The sequence below is a fragment of the Globicephala melas genome, chromosome 17 (genome assembly GCF_963455315.2).
Source record: "Globicephala melas chromosome 17, mGloMel1.2, whole genome shotgun sequence".
Taxonomy (NCBI): Eukaryota; Metazoa; Chordata; class Mammalia; order Artiodactyla; family Delphinidae; genus Globicephala; species Globicephala melas.
The window spans coordinates 72,050,774-72,067,241 of NC_083330.1; the positions used below are offsets into that span (position 1 = coordinate 72,050,774).

The 16,468-nt window shown below is 51.3% G+C and overlaps 1 protein-coding gene across 2 annotated transcripts in view; it reads right to left on the reverse strand.

The window, feature by feature from the left end:
- Positions 1-16,468, reverse strand: part of ST3GAL1 (ST3 beta-galactoside alpha-2,3-sialyltransferase 1) — an 88,376-nt gene that overhangs the window by 32,891 nt on the left and 39,017 nt on the right. The window contains exons 1-2 of one of the 2 annotated variants that reach the window (XM_060287238.2): positions 10,344-10,435; positions 10,136-10,190 (exon numbers count right to left, since the gene is read on the reverse strand). The gene's annotated coding sequence lies outside the window, so the exon portion shown is untranslated. Of the gene's footprint in view, positions 1-10,135; positions 10,191-10,343; positions 10,436-16,468 lie in introns of those variants that run through there. The other variant, XM_030875869.2, reaches the window with a different exon arrangement.

Genomic DNA, 16,468 nt, shown 5'->3' on the forward strand with positions numbered 1-16,468 from the left:
CTGGGGCAGGGAGAGAACTGGGGGCAGGGAGGCTCCCTGTGGGCACCGCTCAAGTTCCAGGCTCACCACATTCCAGTTCCCACTAGGGGGCGTGCTAACAAGCCCCGCCTCCAGGCTCCCTGGGGACACCCACCAGCCACCTCCCAACACTGCCTCCCACTGGATCGCAGGGGAATCACAGGGCAAGGCCCCTTTAGCCCTTGGCCGCTCTGGGCAGTGACTGGAGCTTGAACCCCACCCACTCCTGAGCCCCGCTCTGTGACCGTTTCACCTGCTCTCTCCCACTTGTCAACTCTCTGACTTCTGCTGGAGTTAAATATCCAGATATCAGAGAGAATCCTCATTGTTTTTCCTGCAGACTAAGGCCCCTAGAACATCTCTAACCAGGTCTGGTGGCCACTGGTAGTGTCTCCTTCATCCTGTCTCTGGATTGATGAGGCAGCTGCCACCGTCTCCCCATTTATCCATGCAATCCGCCCATCTGGCAGTGTCAGCATCTGACTCTTTATGTGCCGGACATCTGGCAAGGCACCCAGAGGATCTCCAGGGAAGGTACCCTTCAAGGCTATGTAGCTTCCTAGGGACCAGCCAGGATGGGAACGAGACAGTTGCAGGTCGTGTGGGGAAGGTACTGTTATCTTACAGAGAGGGAGCTGGGGTCACACAACTACCGAGGGCTGGGGTGGATTCCCAGGCCTGCTCTTCAGTGCCAGCCTGCCTGGCTTCTCACCTGGGCACGCGAGGACCCCGTAACACCTCACTGAGCACACTGGCCACGCCTCTCCTCACCGCTAGATGGTAAAGCCAGCCTGGGCCGCTCCAGGATCATGTGCACGGCAGCTCGTACATATAACTTTCTGCTCGTGAGGGACCAGCGTTTCCAAGGAGGGAACGCCAAGGGCCCCAGGGATGCGGGAGTGGCGTGTTGGTGATAACCGAAGGGAGAAGGGAGACAACCTCTGTGGAGGAGGTGGCCATGGAGCCCAGCTTTGAACACAGGGGGCCTCTAGCACTGATGGAGGAGAACGGAGAGGGTGGGGTAAACCAGGCAGCTCCCAAAAAGTGCACGGTGGAGGCAGCGGTGATGGGGGCAATTGGCACAGTTATGGAAAACAGGGTGCTCTTAGGGGTGACTTTGGTGGGCAGGGGCCTGGTCATGGAAGTCTTAAGAAATATGGACTTTGGGATGAAGGAAATGGGGAGCCAATGATGCTTTGTGAGCAGCAGACAGTAGTGACACAATTAGCATATGGAGTCTGGACTGGAGAGGGTGCACACAGCGCCCCCTAGAGTCTGGAGAGCAGCCCTGCCTCCGTCTCGGCGCCTTGGGAAGCCTGTTTGGGAGGGCTGTCTCCCCACTCCTGCACTAACTTGACCATTTGCCCATTTCCCCCACACCCAAGAAGTGCGGCAGGCTGGGAGAACCCTCCCCAGGGCTTGCAAATCCTCCTCCCCTCACCCTAGTACCTCTTGCCTGCTGCTTTGCTGAGGAGCGCTGGAGGAAAAAGCAGAGGTTCCCGGAAGCACAAGCAGTGCTTCAGAGCAGGTGCTTTGGAGAAGCGCTCCCGAGAAACATGATTAACCAGGATTAGGGTCATATGAGAAGGAGCTGGATAAATTTTCCTATTGTGAGCTGCACAAAAGGAATTTAAATCCACAAATCTTCTTATGTGTGTAGACTGAAGGGTGCTCAATTCGGAGTCCAAAGACATCCGCACAACATCCAAAGCGTGTAACGTGGTCAGGAATTTAAGGAGTTGCCCTGTATAGGCAGCACATCGGGAGGACATTGGTCCCCAGAAGAAAGAGGGGTTTCCCTGATTTGGGTGGCACAAAAGTCATGACAAAGGAAAGCCAATTGGGAACTCTGAATCCCCACCCCAGGCCCCGCCTCCGGGGTTGGCCCCTGACTCCAAAGAGCTTTGCAGAAGTGAATGGCTGGAGTCCTGACTGGTCTTAAAGAGATAACTTCCTCCCAGGCCCCCTAACTTCATGGGGAGATTTGCACTCTAATGATTAACAAGGGGCTTCCAGAAGGCTCCTGAAGGGGTTGGGGGTCGATCTCTGGTGATGCCCAGAACGGGGATTTGGAGTGCCTGATAAACCCAGCAGCCAAAGTGGCGAGGAGCCCGGCACCTCCCGCCCCCCGTGTTCTGGGATGGGCGGGGACCCCAGACAAGCACGTGTCTGGCACAAACCATCCCCGGAAAACAAGGGTGAGAGGGGTATCATAGTGTCCAGTGGGGCCGCTGGGATAAAACTACCCTAGCCCAGGGGACCCCCCTGGCGGTCCGGTGGTTACGACTTTGCCTCCAATGCAGGGGGTGCGGGTTCGATCCCTGGTCGGGGAGCTAAGATCCCACATGCCCCGTGGGCAAAAACCACATAAAACAGAAACAATATTGTAACAAATTCAATAAAGACTTTAAAAATGGTCCACATCAAAAAAAAAAAAAACTTAAAAAAACCCAAAAACTGCCCGGGCCCAGCTTCCCTCCCCATCCCCCAGCCAAGCCCCACCCGGGAGGAAAGGAAGGGCAGCTCAGCCCATTCAACACCACAGCACTCGGGGCCCAAGCCACCTGCATGGGGCTCCCTCCCGAGCCCGGAACTTGGGCAAGGAGGGAGACCAGAGGAGGGAGACCTTGCCCCCTTGACAAGGGATGATGCGGCAGTCCAGTTGGAGGACCAAGAATAAAGGTGCCTGGAGCAGGTGCGCGAGGATGGTGTCATGGGGGCCAGGGAGTTTCCAGGGCAGCTGAGACCAGGAAGCCCGGGAAAGCCTAGGGCAGGAAGTTTGAGAGAACACGGGCCAGGCTGGGGCAGCAGGATCCCAGCGAGCAGGGTAAGAGCAGAGGCCAGGGATGACCTGGCACACGGTGGGAGGATGTGGCAGATGTCCCCAGAGCCCAGCGTAGCTAAGGGGGGCAGGAGGTCTCGGAGCCACAGAAGAAAGGGAGATGCCCGGGTTGCTATCTCTCCGTTTGCACCCACAGCTGGAGAGTCTTGAAGAGATCTGTGCTACTGTGTGTCGGGGACCTGCCCTAACATCGACAACCGCGTGCCGGGCACAGAGCTGGGCGCTTCTCCCAGGGCACAAGGGGGCGATGCTGCCTCTGTCACAGCCAACGCTGAGGGCACTTGTGCAAGGATCTGTGCTTCTGTGTGTCGGGGACCTGCCCTAACATCGACAACCGTGCGCCGGGCACAGAGCTGGGCGCTTCTCCCAGGGCATAAGGGGGTGATGCTGCCTCTGTCACAGCCAACGCTGAGGGCACTTGTGCAAGGGCACATGGCCAGGGATGGGCGTGAGATTCAACCCAGAGTCAAAGCTGCACTGCAGCCACTGTGCCTACTGGGAGGCCCTGACCTGCAGGTATGTGTATCTTATTCCCAGTTGGGAGATGTTAGGGACTCTGGGCAATACCCAGATGACCCTCTCCCGCTGCTGGAGCTCCGGCCCCTCGGTCTCCCTTCTCACATCTGTAACTAACGAATATTATCTAGTAAGTGCTCATAAGTGCTCATCATTTAAGCATTTATTTGACCAAAGGGGCTCAGGCAGGTTAAAGGACCTGCTCACGGTCACCCATCAGGGCAAGCAGTGGATGGAGACACAACTCAGGACAGCATCCGTTTCCTGTGGGGGAAGTGGAAAGAGGACGGGGGCTGCAGTTCCAAAGCCTGATTAGCTGTGTGACCTTGGACGAGCCACCTGACCACACTGAGCCGTACCCAGCCCTTGTGTGCAAAACTGAAACAGTAAAGACCATGCCTTAGGAGTCCTGAAGGAAAGGAATGAGACAAGGACAAGCTTTGGCCTCCATACAGGCCAGTAGCCTATCTGATCCGTCCTCTGTATTAATCCGATTAAGAGCAGACGTATCCTGTGCCCTGACTTTGGGCTGAGTGCAGCTCTTAGAGCTGGTCTAAGAGCTTTATTCCTGCGAACTTGTTGAATCTATTAATACACCTATTTTACAGATGAAAAAATGGAGGCTCAGGGAGGTTAAGCCATTTGGCCCAGGGCTGTACATTTTGTAGAATGACGCTAAAAGGTGAGCCAAGCCATCTGGACCCAAGTGCCTGAGCTCTGCACCAAAGTGCCCTGCAGCCTGACCTGCTTCCACAGCTGGAGTCCTGGCTGGAGCCCATCATCTCCCCTGCGGGCGCATCCCTGCCAGCTAGACCCCACTCAGGACTATTCCCACCCCCGCCTCTCCCCGCAAAGTACTCACAGCCACTACTTATCCTCTATGCAATGGAAGAGGCAAGTCAAGCAGGAGAGAGGGAAAGAGCGAGCTACGCTGACCCCCAGATGGCGAATGCCCCCCTTGTGGTCAGGTGTGCCCCAGGGACGGAGCTGTTCTGCCCCAGCTCCCGAGGGCTGCGGGCAGGAGACTTCAGGGTTTGTCCCCTGCTGCCCATCAACGGGCCTCCAACTTGGGGAACACAGCACTTTCAAAATCTCTCGTTCTGCCTAATTTGCTTTAAAACACACAGGCGTCCTTTCATCTTCTCCTAAAATGCCTGTGGTGAGAGGCGGGCTTTGAAGAGGCTGGCTGCTCTCCTGGGGTCTCAGAGGCTGGCCAGGGTGGCAAGTCCAGGCATGTCTCAGGGTCTGGCGGAGCACCTGACACCAGTCAGGGTCTCCACCTGAGAGTCCCAGAGCTTCTATCTTGCCAGCTAGGTGACCTCGCCCAGCCACGGGGCGGCATCCCGGGTTGACACAGGGACCGCTGGAGTTTGAGGGAGGGACATGGGGGTAACTACAGCTCTCTCCAGATGTACAGCACGGGGTGGGAGTGAGGGACGATGAAATCAAATTCATATTTTATGGCAACTCAAGAAAAATTTAAACACAAAAGTTCTCTTTGCCCATTTGGACCTCCTCCTTCCCTTTAGTGTGTGCTGTGCATGTGCATCCAGACCTCCTTGGAAGATAACATTCCTCCTTAATCTCATAAAGGGCCACAATTCCTTAGGAGATAACCTTTCCTCTTAATCTGGTAAGGGGTCACGATGACCCATGACCCGTTACTTGCTCTGGACGTGTAGACCTGGATTGTGTAAACTGCCCATAATACGTCATTTGATGTCCAACCCTTTGTCTCAAAAACTTGTATACCTGTGTTCTGATCTTTAACGGGAGGAACAGTCCTCAGAGCTTTCTAAAAGACTGTCTCCTGGGTTATAATCGTCAGGTTAGCTCGAATAAGATTTTCCATTTCTTTCTTAGATGGACTATTGATTCGTTTTTTTCATCCATAAGAACATGATCTGAAGAGGGGCTGCCCCAGCTCTTTTCTCTGGCTCTATTCTTTTGCCCTCTGGGAACCTGACCCTTTTCACCTTCACATCCTTCCCTCTCCCAGTGAATGACCAACATCTTTATCAAGGAAGATACTGGCAGGTGAATTCTACATGGGTGTCTGCGTGTGTGCTGTGAACTAGAGCTGCACGTCAAATAGTTTCAATCTCAGTTAAAAAAAGGAATCATCTAAAACCTAGAAGACTGAACTATTAGAATGAGTTTGCATCCTCATATTAATGCAAATAATAAGTACATGGTCTTCAGATTCAACTTATATTCACGAGGCCTCTACAATATGCCCAGATGCCAATTTCCTTCCTATTTTATCGGTAGATAAGCAGGTTAGAGAATAAGTGCCTTCTGACAAGCCATGACCTGCAATTTGTCCCAAGAACGTTCACTCCCTTCTGTTTCCTGAGCTCAGCCTCTGAAAGCACTGACTGAGCTAAAATCGTCCCTAAAATTTAGAAGAATTCACCCTGAGCTCAGGCTCCAGGCATGAAAGGAGTGGGGTCTCTCCCACCTCATACCAGTCTCTCTTCTCTGACCCAGGACTCGCCGGTCTTCTGCCAGCATCCCTGAAACACTAACAAGCTAGCTTATTAGCTTGTTAGTGGAATAAAATCAAACCCCAGACCTTACACCCATGCTTTTCTACTTTCCATATCTTAAAGTATCCTGTTATCAACCAAACGTCCTTGGTGATGGAGTGAGTGGCTTTCTGTCTCCTGTCGCCTCCCAGCAGGTGAATTTCATGTCTCCAGCATCATCTTCCCCCGAATTTCCCTGGTTCCCTCTCTTCCCCTTTTCCCCAGAATTCATATGAGACTGGGATGTATTGGATGGAACAGACCAGAAGAAAATTTGATTTGATTAAAGCAAAGAGAGACATTAGCTTTAGTTAGTAAACACAGAACGTGTTTCGCCAATGAATTTGGGGCAGACGTTGTGGAAAACAGAAAACGTAGAGAAGTGAAAGTTTTCTGAACATTTATATTTTTGTGACCTTGAGAGCGAGCTCAGTCATGGAGTCTCTAGAGTTTGACCAAATGTAGAAAACGGTCAGGTTGAGCCTGAACTGCCCTTGAGAGCACAGACTGTGTCTTATTTAGTTCTGTGTCTCTGGTGCTGGGCCCTTGGCCCTGGGCCCTCATGGGGGGCCTGTTAATGGGCAGATGGACAGGTGGATAGCCCAATGATGCTGATGGGCTTGCTGGTCGACCACCAGCTCCCTGCTCCTTGGGGAGGAAGCAGGGAGGGTTGAGCCTCACGGTACATGAGCTTTTTGCCCCTTTCTCATGGGAAACTTTCAAGGAACTCATGGTAACCAGGCAGAACTGCTTTCTGATTATTATTTTTCCAGTTGAATGAGATTAAGTTCACAGAAGACTTAATAAGTCCTTTTGGGCCCTGAGGAAAGATACATATTCCTTTGCTACCGGAAATGAGTTTCTGGCTCTGCAGACCCAGGTCTCAGATCAGGGAGAGGTGAGGACTATTTGAAGCCCTTTACATGAATGCCTGAGGCAGGACGGCCAAGGCCGTGCCCCCTTCATTCGGCCCCTCCCTGCCAAGAGCCCCATGTCTACAGAATCGAAGGGAAGCTGCCGAAACTCTCCATCCCTGGGCCTGGCTACTGCCTGCTTTGAGGCAAAGGCTCGTGGCATTTCAGGATCGCAGAGGGTCACGGGAAGCATCACACATTTCTGCTTTTTTTTTTTTTTTTTCCAGGTGCAGAAACTAAGGCTCCGGGGTGGGGGGGAGAGGATGTGACTTGTCCAAAGTTGTAAATGAGAAGGTGGTGGCAGCAAGATTCGAAGCTGGGGTCCCTCACCCCCAAAGTATGTCCCTTCTGGCCCACCTGGCCTATGAGCTTCTCCAGCAAGAGCTAGACTACATCAGCACCAACATAGATACAGAGCAGACGGAGCCCCAGATGGGACGGGCCCGCCCGAGATCACAGCCTGCTAACGGCCACACCCCCGTCCCCACCCCAGGCTCTGTGGGCTGGAGCCCCTTCTCCTGCGCTCAGCTTGAGGTCAGCAGTGCAGCTCCAACCTACTTTCCTGCTCTGTTTCTGTGATTTTGGAATACAGATTCCTGCCACAGATTCCTGCCCTGCTTGGAAGCATGGGTCTGAAATGGTACATTACAGTGCACGGAAAACCCACAGTCTTGGTTTAAACACACATTTTGAGAATAAATGCAAAGCAAGAATGTGAAACCATTTCAAATGTCACCCAAGAGTGAACTGTGCAAAGAGGATGAAGAAATGAGACAAGCGGTTTCCTGTTAGAGATATACCTTCTCTCTGCCCCATTCAATTCTGTTTGATTTTTCTTGCTACACAACTGCTACTCCCTGCCACACCCCTAGACACTTGGAGGTGACAGATGGAGGGAACAATGGAGACGATTAGGAACTGTGTTGCTGGAAGGTGGGGAGGCAAGCACATAGAGAATCAGAATCCAAGGGTGCAAAGGTACAATAAGCACATGCCCTGCCCCAGGGCCTTTGCACGTGCCCCTCCCTCTACCTAGAACATGTTCTCAAGGTGGAACCCACAGGGCTTGCTCCTTCACTGCATTCATTCTTCTGCCCAGCTGCCCTCCTAGGAGAGGCCTTCCCTGATCACCCCAAGACAGTCTCGCTGTCACTATCCCTTTGCTCGGCTGCATTTTCCTTCACAGCCTTAATCAGAAAAATGACACTCCATTGTATACTGAATTCCTTCTTTGTCTGTCTCCTCCCCACCAGGAGGGCAGGAACTTCACCTGTGTCCCTCACTGCTGTGTTCCCCCCTGCTGAGAACAGCGTTAGGATCTCAACAAATATGTGTGGACTGACGGCAGAGTGAAAAGTGCTCCAAGCTCAGGGAGCAGAGGTTCATTCTGGTGTGGGCACAGTGAAAATGAGGGAACTTGGTCATTTCCGGGCCTCAGTGTTCTCATATGGTGAATGGGATGATTCCAATGACAACCTCAACCAGCCTGGCCCATGAACGGCCGGCCACAGTACCCTGCTCAGAGCAGGTGCCCTCTGAACTCTGGACCTTGTGTCTCGAGGTTTCCTCTCCTAGCTGAGCTCTGCTTGTCCCCACCCGAGCAGATCAGCCATCCTCAGGGAGAGGAAGTCAGGGCCCAGCCTACAGATTTCCTTTGGCTTCTGCAAAAACAGCAAAACCAAAAATACTACAAAACCACACTGTGTATCTGTACAGGGCTCAGAGCCGTGGCCAGCAGGTGTGAGTCCTGCCTGCTGGGCTCCTCTGTGGCAGGAACAGAACGCAGAGCACATAGCTCATGAGCAGGCGCCTGGCCCCGCTGTGGGGTCCACGGGTCTGGTTCCCAAGATCCTGGAGCCTCCGTCTGACCTCCCTGGAACAGTAGGATGGCCTCTGTCGGCCACGGGAGGCTCATTCCTGAACCCACGTGTGCATCTGGCTCTGGGTTTGTCCTGACCAGGGTATGCATGGAGGATAGGGTGGTTTTTATCAAATGCCACCCCCTTCTCAGTCCTCTGCCCCCATGGCTCTTCCCCGTCAACAAGGAATCTGCATGAGCATCATCAAAGGCTCACTGATGCCCCAGCTGGGAAACCACGGCCAAGGGTCAGCCTTGGCTGCACTTGGTCCATAACCCACTGTACAGATGGGCAAACTGAGGCCCCGTGAAGAGGAGGGCCTTGGCAAAGTCCACACAGTGTGATGTGGCAGAACCAGACCTAGAACCAGCTTTCCGGACTCCTGGACAAGGACAATGGCCGTTAGATTGTGTTTTTCATATCTTCTTTAAACTGAATCTCACCCAGGCAACAAGTAGCTACTGAAACTCAGTTTTCCGGTTGATCCAAGGGTGGGGACTCCTGGCCCAGCTGCTGGGCCGCCTCACCACCCCTAAGGGGGTTTTAAAACCAAAGCCCTTCACAGACCACACCCACTGTCCACTCTAGTAGCCTGTGAATGACACACTCACTTCCACCCCGACTCCAGGGTTTTCTTGGAGGACTTTGGAGACCAAATCAGGTAGTTTATTTGTGGTCATGTTACTAAATGGGGCTTGTTCATTCTCCAAGGTTTTTCAAAACTGAGTTCTAGGAAATCTTCTGAAAAGGAAGAGAGAAGGTTTCAAGGATGAGAAAGAGGAGATGGAAGAAAGGGGATGTGAGAAGCAGCAGGACGAGGAGAAAGTGGATATGGTCGGAGCCACAGTGAGGATGCAGGAGAGACGCTGGTGGAGAGCATTAGCACTCAGTGGGTGCCTATCTGCATGTGGGGTGGAGGTGCTGGGGGCCTCCAGGCTGGACCCACCTCCACGCCTGCCCTGCCTTCCTTCCCACCACCAAGTCAAGGGTCCTGCTTTTGGAATCACAAAGAAAGACCCATTCATCTCCAAAATAGTCTATAGATACAGTCTGTGCATAGAGTATCTGCTCTTTATAACGGGGTTATAACGCATTTCTTATTTGCACGTGTTGGCTCCTTGCTGATGCATTTGAATGTGGCAAAAAGGGGAAACGCTTAGTTAACCAAGACTTTTCTATGATTAGACACACATCCCTATCCCTGAACATTGCACGACCGCGTGAGATTAGAAAGGACTGCCTTCTAATCACCCTGTAGGTACGGAGAGCCTATTGTGCTCTGGATGCTGTAGAAGGCATCGGAAGAAATATGATAATAACCAAGTCACAGGCCTCCCACGCTTGGGTGGAGGAGGACGGTCATTTCAGCATGGTTTAAGGCACAGAAAACAAGGCGATTAAGAGTACAGATTCTGGCGTCAAAGAGAGCAGGGTTCAAATCCCAGCTCTGCAACTTACCGGCTGTGTGACCTCTGGGGAGTTCCTTAACCTCTCTGAGCCTCAGTTTCTGCATCTGAAAAATAGAAGAAAATACTCAGTCTTAAGGAGAGGGAGTGAAGATCTAACGAGAGCGCCTGCCTTCTACTCAGCTCAGACACAGAGCAAATATCGACTGCTGATGAGAAGAGGTATGCCGCGGTGTGGGGAGGGAACAGCGGTCACCTACAGAGCCCTGCGGGGAGTCAGGGGACCTGAATGTGCAGGCTCTCTGCTCCAAACTGTAAATGAAATCTCCGTGCCGCCTGATCACCATGACCGCTTCCTGCTCTAAACAGAAGACAGAGGAGGGCGTATTCCGATCCTGAGACCGCTGTGTGCCCCACACTGAGCTAAGATTCTTCACATGTGGTTTAACCTCCCAGCCTGTGACAGGACAGAGGAGGAAACTGGGGCCCATCAGGTGGAGCCCAGTGGGGTCCGAGAGGGGCTGGAAACCTGTCTGTCGGGTTGAAGCCCTTCTCTACCCAGAGGACAGAGGGCAGACAGGAGCAGGTGGCACCTGCAACTGAATTCGTGGCAAGTCCCAGATCACATGTGGGGTGGGAGGGGGTCTGACTCAGAAATATTCTAACTGGTAGCCAACAGCTGTGCGTTTTGCATCTGCGAAGGGAGAGAGAACTTGAATCTGAGAATTAGGAGGTGTCATTGCTATTTTAGCACTTTTCCCTAAACGTGGAGTAGGGGAAGGGCCCTCCGTAAACAATAAGGACGACATGCTACGGTATTATTATTATTAATAAGCCTGCGGGCTTGCAGCTGCTTCAGCCACGTGCTGTCTTAGCTCTTGTCCCCTGCGAGGTGTGCAAAATGCTCCTGCCCCTGGGGGTGGCATGAAAACGACTTTCTGAATGGTCAAGACCTCCGGGTCCTCTTTCTCTCCCCCTCATCTGAGCACACCCGCGACCGTGGACCTGAGCTGGCTGACCTCTGCCCGTCAATAATGGATGACCTGTGGACATCAGTATCACATAGCACCCGCCCCGGCCAGCAGGAGGGAGCCGCTGCCCAGGATGTGCCCAACCTGCCTCTGACTCTCCATGGAAACAACAGGAAAGGAGGATTTTTTTTTGGTTTTTTATTGAAGTATATCTGATTTACAGTGTTGTGTTAGTTTCAGGTGTACAGCACAGTGATTCAGTGATATATACATATTCTTTTTCAGCTTCTTTTCCCTTATAGATTATTACAAAATACTGAGTATAGTCCCCTGTGCTATACACTAGGTCCTTGTTGGATATCTATTTTATATATATTAGTGCATATATGTTAATCCCAAACTCCTAATTTATCCCTCCCCCCTTCCCTTTTGGTAACCATAAGTTTGCTTTCTAGGTCTGTGGGTCTATTTCTGTTATGCAAATAAGTTCATTTGTATCTTTTTTTTCTAGATTCCGCATGTAAGCGATATCATATGGTATTTGTCTTTCTCTTTCTGACTTACTTCACTTAGTGTGATGATAATCTCTAAGTCCATCCATGTTGCTGCAAATGGCATTATTTTATTCTTTTTCATGGCTGAGTAATACTCCACTGTGTGTGTGTGTGTGTGTGTGTGTGTGTGTGTGTAAAAATAACATGTAAAAATAACATCTTCTTTATCCATTCACCTGTCGATGGACATTTAGGTTGCTTCCGTGTCTTGTATTGTCAATAGAGCTGCTATGAACTTTGGGGTGCATGTATTTTTTCAAACATTACAATTTTCTCTGGATATTCATCCAGAAAGGAGGAATTTTTAAAAATCATCAACTAGTTTAATTAAAAGTAATTACTTTCCAGAACAAGCAGCACGCATTGCTTGTTCCCTTCTCCCACCACATGCAGGGAGCTACGGGAGACACAGTCCATAATTAACGTCAGGTGAGCCTCAAGGCCATACACGCAGTGGCAAGGGGCACGGGCTGTGAAGCCAGACTGCCAGCTCTGTCACTGCTGGCTGTGCCTCCTTCAGTGAGTCACCTACCCTCAGTTTCCTCATCTGTAAACTAGGAACATTGAGACTGCCTACCTCCTAGGGTTGCTGAGAAGATTAAGAAGGTCAATGTGTATACAGTGACAAGGAGAAAGTGCTCTCTAAGGACCAAACTACCATCATCATCACCATGATGTCATCATCACCATATCATCATCATAATTATATCATCATCATTACTGTCATCATCATCATCACCATCATCATCACCATCATCATCATCACATATCATCATCATCACCATCATCATCATCACATATCATCATCATCACTTATCATCTCATCATCATCATGTCATCATCACCATCAACATCACCATCACCAACATCACCATCATCATCACCATCATCACCATCATCACCATCATCATCATCATCACCATCATCATCATCACCATCATCATCACCATCATCATCATCATCATCACTTATCATCATCTCATCATCACCATCATCATCATCACCATCATCATCTCATCATCATCATCATCATCATATCATCATCATCACCATCATCATCATCATCTCATCATCATCATCATCTCATCATCATCATCGTCTGCTCTTGGCCAGATGCTGCACATCACATGAGAAGTGTCACTGTTCCCATCTCCCAGATGAGGAAACTGAGCCCGAGATAAGATAGCACACACTGAATTATTCATCATGCCAATAATTAATTAGCAATGAGCTGGGAGGAGGCCCAGAACTTTCACATGGTACTCTCTTCTCCATGACACTGCTGGCCTGAGCACATCAGGCAGAGGGCTTGGAAAGGCCGGCTGTCCCCATGTCCTTTAACCTTTTCATCCCCAGGCAACAGCGCCATCTGCTAAATAAACATCCTCGGACACGGTCCTTCCTCAGCAAGGCCAGAAGTGGGCAAGGTAACATGAATGAGGGAAGAGAAATGAACACGGGGGTTTTGAGTGTTGCCATGGAACCCCAAGAGGTCATTCCAAGCTCGTGGTTCTGTGTCAGAAACTTCCCCGGACCCAAAGCAGTGAGAATAAGTTCTCCTGATGCCCACCCATGCCCAGCCCTGTCACATTATGGTGCTTTGCTGGTGGGGGCAGTATCTGTGGGAGGGAGTTTAGAGAATTATGGCCACCTTGGAGTTTATAACAACATCGTCGTAGAAAAGGATCTCTCTGAGTCTACCCTGGCTCTGAACATTGCCTAACTACCTTGGTATAAGCACAAAGGCCACGAGAAATCTGCTGAGATTTTGCTGACAAACCCACTCTGTCTAATGTGAGGGATCCTGGTTGGCCTGAGACCATCACTTGTCCACACAGCAGGCTCACAGTACAGCCAGGAGCACAGCCCAGGGCCTCCTAACCCTGGGTGGCTCCTGTCAGCTGCCTCAGGCTTCACGGTAGGATCCCCAAAATATATTTTCTGAGCACCTCGTGTGTGCCAGGAATTGGAACAGAGGCCAAGGATTTAAAGATAAATGGAATGAGAGATACCTACACAGGGGAATACCCAAAACGTGGGACAAACTACCACCAAGTACTCCCAGCAGCCTTGCACCTATTCAGTGCTCCCAAGCCAGACACCCTAAGTGCCTGGCCCATCACATTCACAACAGCCCTACAGAATAAGGCACTGAGTGGTATCTCCCCACCAAACACATATGCTAAAGCCCTAACCTCCAATGTGACTGAATTTGGAGACAGGGCCTTTAGAGAGGGAATTAAGGTTAAGTGAGGTCATAAAGGTGGGACCCTAAGCTGACAGGACTGGTGTCCTTAAGACGTGCACACACAGAAGGAAGGCTGTGTGAGAACACCATGAGAAGGTGGCCAGAAAGAGAGGCCTCGCCAGAAACCAACCCTGGCAGCACCTTGATCTTGGACTCTGAGCCTCCAAAACTGTGCAAAAAAAATACATTTCTTTCCTCTAAGCCACCCGGTTTGTGATACTCTGTCACGGCAGCCCTTGGAGGCTAATCCAGGGCTATAACTGTCATCCCCATTTTGCAGATGAGGAAGTTGAGGCACAAGGAGGTGACGGACCACACTGAAGGCCACACAACTACTAAGAGGTAGAGTCAGACCCACGCATCTGGCTGCAGAGCCCAATGGTTGACGGCCAATTGTATTATGCAAACATCGTTCCCCTCTCTTTGCCCCCAACCCCTCACCGTGGGGGACTCTAACTCCCTGCTCCACCGACGCTGGGTTTGGCCATGTCCCTTGCTTTGGCCAATAGAGTGTGAGCAGACGTGCTCTGTGTGCCACCTCTAAGCAGAAGGTTTAAATTTGATTGTGTGGCTCGCTCCGTTCTGGCGTGAGCACAGCGTGTCCTAGACGGTGACCACCTTCAGCCCGGGCCTCTGACCGAGAGAACTCAAGGAACACGGCTGAGCCGCAGTCACCCTGCCGTTGAGCACAGTCTGCCTGTGATGTGAACAGGAAATAAGCATGTGTTGTACGGCACTGAGATTCGGGGACTCTTTGTTAGGCAGCACCATACACTGTTCCTTTTGCAATTATCCAGACTCCTTCCAACAAACATTCCGTTCGGAAGGACTGAGTAGGTGGTCTGGAGACTTCCAACCCAGGCTCTGCCATTCACCAGCTTTGTGGCTTTGGATAAGCCACTTCACTTCTCCGAGCCTCTGTTTTCTCATCTGCATAATGGGCATAATAACAGCACCCCCCCCCCCACCCCGACCCCGATCCTGGGGTTGTTACAGGGACTCAGTGAGAGATGATAGAAAGTTCTCAGCACAGCGTCTGACATAGTAGGTGCTCGTACGGTTGGTAAGCGGGATGGTGGTGTGATGTATTAAGTCGGAAAGTGGATGGGACTGGATTCGAATCAAGTGGTCCTCTTTTCAGCACATCCTTACAGCAAGGCTTCCCTCCATGTCGATCGGGTGGAAGTCTGCATTCTACAGGAGGGGGCGGGGCCGGTCCCACTCAAGAAGGCAGCAGGAAGCAGGCTGCGCGAGGAACCGGGAGGCACTTGGTTCTCGCAAAGGCAAAGCTGGGCTCTCCCCAGCCCAGAGTCAAGAAAGCCTGGACAGGAAGGAAGGCTGGGAAAGCACTTTGAGGGTCTGGCTCCTCTTCTCCCCCCTCCAGTCCCACTTCACAGATGAGAAACTGAACCTGGGAAGGGGGAGTGTCTTCCCCAGGGTCACACAGCCACTTAGCTTCGGAACTTGGAATAGAACCTTGGTCTCCTGAGATGAGCGTCACTCCTCCGCCTCCTGCTCTTCTACGAGGAAACGTGGCTCATTCCTTCCGCTGGCTCGGAAGGCAAATGTCAAGTTTCTCTATCTCTGTGGGTGGATTTACCAAAACTCAACATAACTCAACAAGCTTTTCTCTGAGTCACTTCAAAACATCTCCCTTGTCTTTCAGGGAGAGTCGATCTCATTCACATGCTCCATGGATCCTGGAATGGGAAGTGGGGTGGTCAACTGTGAACTCAACGCAGGGCATAAAGGAGGAGTTGGTGGGCACTGGATCTGGTTTGGGGTCTTTGTTTGTTGGTCTGCTTTCCCCCAAGCCTTGCGATTGGCCGTAGGGGGAGAGTGGGTGCGGGAAGGTACAGAATCCGCTCTTCAGAGCTGCTGGTCCAGAGTACGTGAGACGGGATGCTGTACGTTAGAGAAGAGACAGGAAAGGTGAGCACAGGCTGTGCTAGACAGGGAGGGCTTCAGGGAAGAGGTGAGCCTGGCACTGGTTCTAGAAAGACGGGGAGAATAAGACAAGGTAGAGGAGAAAAAGAATTCCAGAGTCTTGTGGGGTAAAGTTTTGAAAGAGAGCAAGGAGGACAAACATCCCACTTTTGTGTTTTTGTTTTTCTTCACAGGGCCGGGGGCAGAGCTGATAATGAGTAATCGGTAGAATCCATGATCTGAACATTCAGGGAGCATCACTGGAGCGTGCCTCAGTTTATCCATCTGCAAAATGGGGAAACTGCAGCCAACTGTATAGGCTTCTGGAGGGTAGAGAAGGATGAAACCCACGTGGGACATCCCAGAGGAGGCCCTGCAAGTGGTCTAGAGTTACACTGCCCAGCACAGCAGTCACTGTTGAAAGGCAATTCTTCATGGGTCTTCTGCACGTCTATGTGTCTTTGGGGCAGAAGCAACGACAGCTTCTGTTCTGGACTATCTTTTCAAGGATGCAGAGGGGATGGAAGATAGAGGTAGTGTGTCCCTCTGGAGCAGAGCCCAGGTCTGCTTACCATCCAGTATCATAATAAAGACTATTTTTTATTAGTAATAAAGTTGGGTAGGTTTGCTTGCAGACCATTATGAAAGATCATGGATCTCATCTACAAAGCAAAGCCATGGGACTT